We start from the raw sequence: 6744 nt of genomic DNA on the forward strand, positions 1-6744 counted from the left end.
ATGGCAATAATTTGGGGGCAAAGTTTGTGTTTTGCCTTCTCAAGGTTGGCTTCTCACCCAAACCTCAGCAGGTGGCAAAGTCAAGATTTTGAGCCAGTAGCAGATTCTCTTAGGGACTGGTTTGTGAAATGATAATTTCTCTCTGACTTTGGGGTTTAGGCAAGAAGCAGAATCTAGCTCCCCACGAATGATGCTGCAAAAACCAATCCCTAAGTAAAAAATTAAAATCAAAACAAACAACAGAATGGTCCTGAGTTTGGAAGTAAAGTCCTGGTGCTCAGAGTGGGTTATTGGCTGATACGGCTTCTAAGATTGACTGTTGTTCTGTGCTTTTATTTCATTCTTATCTCTGTCGTTGAGATCATTCCCCCTTTCACCTTAGAGTTTGCATAGGTAGTTACTTCTTTAAATTAGTCATTAGATGTTATTTGACCGTTTTCAGCATGTTAGGGATTCTAGTCATTTTCACCCCCAGTCCCCACTCTCAGTCCTCTCACCCTCGTTCTGATGTAACCTTTCTCCCCAACATATCCTTCTCCTCCTGTTATGTCTCTCTGTGTGGGATTCTCTGGTCTTGTCTGCATGGGTGGGGCTCAGGCGCTGTCCTGGAGCATGGGCAATTTCGTGGCTAAACTATTTCTCTACCTATTAGCTTTCAGTTCTTCAGTGTGTGTGTGTCTTATGAGCTTTCTTCGTTCCACAAAGAAATGTTGTGTAGGTAACCACAGGTGTATTAAGTATACGGCTGTATGGCTGAATGGATATTTATTTGTTTTCATACAAAATTAGTGGCTTGCATTTTATTTCATCACATCTTGATTTAAGCAAAGGAATGGATGTGATAGGTGAGGTATACGATCCTGACCAGAAGTTTCGTATTGTTCCTAGAAGTGCTAGGAAAACAATCCAATTCTGCTTGATTTACCAACGTAAACCTGCAGGTACAAAATGAGTGGGCTGACTGGCAATTTATTCCTTTGGTTTCGTATGTCCCTGAGGTAATGTAGATTCTACAATTAGAAAGTAGTGGCAATCACGTAGTACATGCTTCAGACGTATCTGTTGAATTAGCATATGCAGTTAAATTTTCTATAATATAGATGGTCTGGGTGTCATTTTATTTAATAAGTATACTTATCAAAGCAATTAGTTAATTTTGGGTTATTAGCATCAATAACAGATCAGATATTAAATTATTGTTTTTCCTTCATTGCTTATTTAAAAGGTTGTGAATCTTAAATTTCAATCAAAATTAGTGGAATAATGATTACTATTATTTTTCCACTGAAGTCAAATTCATGCAATACAAAATTAACTTTTTTCCTTTTAAGAGTTTTTTTTGTAATTGTGTATGTGTGTGTGTAGGTCTGTGAGTGCACATGGAAACGTGTGTGTGTATGTCTGTGAGTGCACATGGAAACGTGTGTGTGTATGGAGGTCTGTGAGTGCACATGGAAACGTGTGTGTGTATGTAGGTCTGTGAGTGCACATGGAAATGTGTGTGTATGGAGGTCTGTGAGTACACATGGAAACATGTGTGTGTATGTAGGTCTGTGAGTGCACATGGAAACATGTGTGTGTATGGAGGCTGGAAGTCCATGCTGCTGTTTTCTTTGATCACTCTCTATTTTATATTTTGAGACAGGATCTCTTCCTGAACCTGGAGCTCACCAATTCAACTAGCCTGTTGTCCAGGCAACCCTTACGCACTCATTTCTATGAGGCATAGGGACACCTTCAGAGATCTGCAAGTGTCAAGGCGGGAGTTCAGAAACCGATTTCCACTCAGGGCGTGGCAGCACATCCATGTTTGATTTCTCCTGTCATCAGGGGCCAACTCTGGGAGTAAGAGACAAGTCAGGCTACGACCACTGCTCCAAAGCCAATGAACACACTTGAGTGAGGTTGAAAGCCTCCGTGAGATTTTGTCATTAGCAGAACTGTGTGGGATGTTAGTGAGGCAGTCTGACGGTGGTCTGTCTTGTGGCAAGAGCAAGCTGAGGGCAGCCCAGGCCACCTAGTGATGCCAGGTGGAAGGTTTTCAGTCCACAGACTTGGCTATTAGATCTGGATGGCAGAATCCTTGCGGGATTAATTTTCTAATATTGGGAACACTTGGCAGGAAGTGAGATAATGATAGGATACCCCTTCTTGCTTCACTCTCAACTCCCTTCAGCAAAAGGAAAATGTGCCTGTGTGAGGGGGCAATTATTCCTACATCAAGACTTTCTTCTTGGAAAAAAAAAAACCTCCTGAGAGTGATAGATCACAATAACTCACAGTTCTGTTAATCAAGAATTATTAATTAGTGCAGGGACTCCTTATCCATGTGTCTTTTCTCAATTAAAATCGCACCTGACCTGCAGTGATTGAAGTTCCCAATATTTAATTTATTGATCACAATCAACAAAATGAATGATTATAATTTAATCTCAGATAATAAATTAATCTAACTTGGATGAGGTGCTGATGGGCTTTTAATGACCGCAAGCGACGGATGGTGGTTTGGAAGCTGAAATTGATGAAGCAGATAGTTTCTAAGTTATTCTTGAATATTAAAATCGCATTATAACATTAATGCTGCTGTTTATTTCACGACTTCTTGGCATAAGTGTGAAGCTAATTTTGTAACGTATCTCCCAAGAAACTTGACTTGGATGCATAAAAGTTCCTAATAATTCACTCACCATAATTGCTGAATAGTAGTTTACTTCTATTTTTCACTTATCCTTCTTTGTGTGTCTGTGTGTGGGAAGGTACACACGGAAGTCAGAGAAAGCCTCAGGGGTTCTTTCTCCTCAGGAGCACAGCTCGTTCTGGGACCTGAGCTCCCCAGTAAGCTTCTGCTGCTGTGGGACAATGGTCTAGTACCCGGTCACCTGAACTATTTTAATAAAATGTTGGTTGGCCAGAGCTAGGCAGGAAGTAGAGGTGGGGCGACAAGAACAGGAGAATTCTGGGAAGAGGAACGAATCAGTCCGCAGTCATCACCCAGACACAGAGGAAGCCAGATGAGAATACCCTGCTGATAAGAGGTTAGCCATGCAGCTAACACAGACAAGAATAATAGGTTAATGTATTATGTAAGAGTTAATAAGAAGCCTGAGCTAATAGACTAACCAATTTATAGCTAATGTAAACCTCTATGTGTTTCTTTGGGATTGAACGGCTGCAGGACCGGGCGGGACAGAAACTTTGACAACACTCTGCTGGTTGGGTGGTGGGCTCTAGGGATTAATCCACCTCTTGCTACTATCCCCCAATCCCCACCAGCACAGAGATTGCAGAGCAATGCCATGCCTGACATTTTGTGTTGATGCTGGGGCTCGATCTCTGGTCCTCACGTTTTCAAAGCAAGCGCTTTACTGATCGAGTCTTCTCTTAGCCCCTTTCCCCATTTTTATAGGTATTATAAAGTTTGCTTTTCCAGGCTGTAGGAGGAACAAATAATGATTTGTTGAGACTCAAAACAAATCCTTTTCTTATAAGGGAACCATCATAAGCTGCAGCGGAATTTCAGTGGAGCATTACAGGCTTCCAGAAGGCGGCTCTCTGCACAAGCCGCTGCTACCTCTCCTGTTCGTCCTGCCACACACTGGCCCTTATCTCACAAAGTCGCTCCAGACATTTTGCACAGTGACTACAAACTGTCTTCATTAACCTTAACACCACAGAGTCCTTGGTTCCAATGCCATCTTTAGGGAAACCTGTCAGGAGGCCTTTTTTTTAACTCGCTTGCTCTCACTGCCAAGGAAAGCAATGCACACATCTTCACATCAGATATCTGAAGACATCAGCAGATTTGGATTTATTAATAATAATTATTGCCTTATTCCATATGGGACAATGTGGTAGACCAGTTCCTGACTGTTACTGCAGTTTTCATACCATAGGCAAATTCTTACAGCAAAATTGGATTAAACTTAAGAAAGTTGGGAGACAGGGCCACTTGTTCCACTGTGACGGTACTCTCGAAATTCCTGTTTTCAAAAGTATTGTGATGAACACTGCTGAGAATGATTATCAGAATACATAAAGTGCAGCCCAGAAACCTGTACAGAGAAAATAAGAACCTGTGAAAGCTGAGATATAAACAGTCTTCAGTTCTTTTTTTTTAAATGAAGAATTTATTTTTACTTTATGTGTATGAATGTTTTGCCTGTGTGTACATATGTACCACGTGTGTGCAGTACCTATGAAAGCCAGAAGAGGGTGTTGTAGTCCCTGAAACTGGAGTTACAGATGGCTGTGAGGTGCCATGTGGGTGCTGGGAACACAACCCTGGTCCTTTGCAAGAAGAGCCAGAGCTCTTACCTGCTGACTGATCATTTAATTTTCAGCTCTCAGTTCTTAAAAACAGGGACAACACGTGCAGGCCTTTACAGCTTCTTTTCAGAAAGGTACAAGTTTGTTAAAATCTTAGAGAAAACCCAAAGCTACTGAATATTGTGACTTATTTACAAGTTTTATGCGAGGAGGCAGGTTTTAATTATCATTTCAAAAGAAAGTTTTCCATTTAGAAATATCAGCGTTTCAAGTATTGTGGTAGAAGATTAACAAAAACATTAAATGACTGCCTCGGTTAAACGCAGACAAACGAACACTTTTAAAATGCTTTGAATGATAACTGCTTCTTAAACAATAATTTTCACAAAATTATTCTTATGGCTCATCCAGACAACAATGTCTTGGCTTATACAAAGGCAGACATGAAAAAGTCAAAGTAGACCATGAACATCCCTCCCCTTCAGTACATGCTCCCTGGCTGCACTGTAAGGGCTGAATTCATGTTTCCAGAGCTTCGGGAGTGCATCTTCACTGTGGGCGGCAGTCAGAGTCTGATGTGGATTGGGGTGATCCCCACCCCATGCTACATTTTTTTTTGTTGTTGTTTTGAGACAGGGTTTCTCTGTGTAACAGTCCTGGCTGTCCTGTAACTAGCTTTTGTAGACCAGGCTGGCCTCAAACTCACAGAGCTCCGCCTGCCTCTGCCCCCAAGTGCTGAGTTTTAAGGTGTGCGTCACCACTGCCTGGTGATCACATGCTTCTTGTGAGCCATCTGAGTTTGCTCCCGCTTGCCAGTGACTGTGCTGAAGGAGTAGAGACGAGGTCCTCCCTGACACAGTAGCTTCACTCACCCTGGGGGAGAGGGTACAGCAAACAACATCACCACCTTCCTTCTTTTACCAGAACCAAATCTTCTGACAGTCAGCCCCTGCGTGCTTGAGTTTGATTGGTCACATACCACAAAGTGCTCTGGGTTTCTAGGAAGCAGAGTCCTGCTGCTGACTGTAACATCTGTTCCTGCGGTACTGCCCAGGGACTGAAATGTACTTGAACTTTGTGATCTTCATATTCCAGATCTCCTCCGTGCCATCAGGAGATACACTGATGACATTGTGTTCATCTTGCATAAATGTTGCCTGGTTAACAAAAGAAGAATGGCCTCAATATTCCTTCAATGTTTTTCCAGATGTTAAAGTATGAATTCCCACTGTCTGGTTCAGAGAGGCACTAAGACCTGACCTGCTCTCCTTGATGCCGTTACTGTGCCCTTCCAAATCTTCTTCAACGCTGTTCAGTATGACTCTTCCGCACCTTGAACGCTCCATCTTGGGCCCCAGGTGCTCACGTTTGAGTATCTCTGCCGAAACACATGCAGAGTAGAGCATCATCCATCATCATGAAATTATCCTGGGCCTGACGCTTAAGATCCAGAACCCTGGTTTCCCCTGTCGTGAAGTTCCACACTTCAACAGACTCAGTGACCAGATACTGGCCATCTGGAGGAAACTGAACACAAACACACTCCAAGTGGGATTTCTGACCAAACTTAATATGCTCAGTTGTGTGGGAAATTTTGCTTCTTCCTCATCTTTGGCGGCTGCTTTGAAACAAATCTATGGTCATGCCAGGAAAAAGCACCTCCGATGCCACCGCCGCCACTTCAACGCCTGTCCCTGCAGTGCCATGAGATGAGACAGAGGTGCCAGACTGACTTCCCTAGTGAACACCCTTTTCTCTTTGCTACTCTTACCTGGGTATCACAAAGATCACAAGGATCAACCTACGGCCTGACTGAGAGGTTTTCCAGGGGAACATAGCATTCTGGTTGTGTTTGCTTTGACATTATCATGGGCTCTGCCTGTCTGTCTCGGAAGTGACCAGGCAGTACCCAATTCACAGAGCTCTATCAATTCAAGAATAACCTGTTCATAGAAGTCAATAAAGGTTTTCTCCGGCAGTTTCTGGGATTGTATAGCCTGTAAAACAGCATCCCAACGGCAACTGTTAATATCAGCCATGGCACTTTCAATGCTGTCCACAGTACTCAGAGGGACAGCAGTCGCCTCCTGTAAGGTGGCCAACACCTGATGTGATAAGACAAATCACACTGGAAGACTTGACGTCGATAGACATAATGGGACCGTTTTGGGCCCAGGCCCCACTCAGCATAGACCCGATTGTACCACACCTCGAGACATGTGAACTTTACCGTTTTAATAGTGAACCATCGAATGCAAACTTTTCTGATTTTGAAAAAGATTAATACTATTTGTCAAAACTGGTCACATGTTCCTCATCTTAACAGAGTCCCAGTAGTTTGAAAATCAGTCGTTTGATCCTTTGACTGAGAGCCAAACACTTTGGTCGTCCTTGTCTTGTATAATTAAAAACCTCAATAAAACCAAAGAGTCTTATGAGATATATTTATTCGCCTCTCTTTCAAAAAAATTAGGAAAG

General features: G+C 42.6%; 1 pseudogene; it reads right to left on the bottom strand.

The window, feature by feature from the left end:
• Positions 1-4484: 4484 nt before the first annotated feature.
• LOC125411577 (WD40 repeat-containing protein SMU1-like) lies at positions 4485-6420 on the bottom strand (annotated as a pseudogene).
• Positions 6421-6744: the final 324 nt, after the last annotated feature.

Source organism: Myodes glareolus, chromosome 18, assembly GCF_982192425.1.
Source record: "Myodes glareolus chromosome 18, mMyoGla1.1, whole genome shotgun sequence".
NCBI lineage: Eukaryota > Metazoa > Chordata > Mammalia > Rodentia > Cricetidae > Myodes > Myodes glareolus.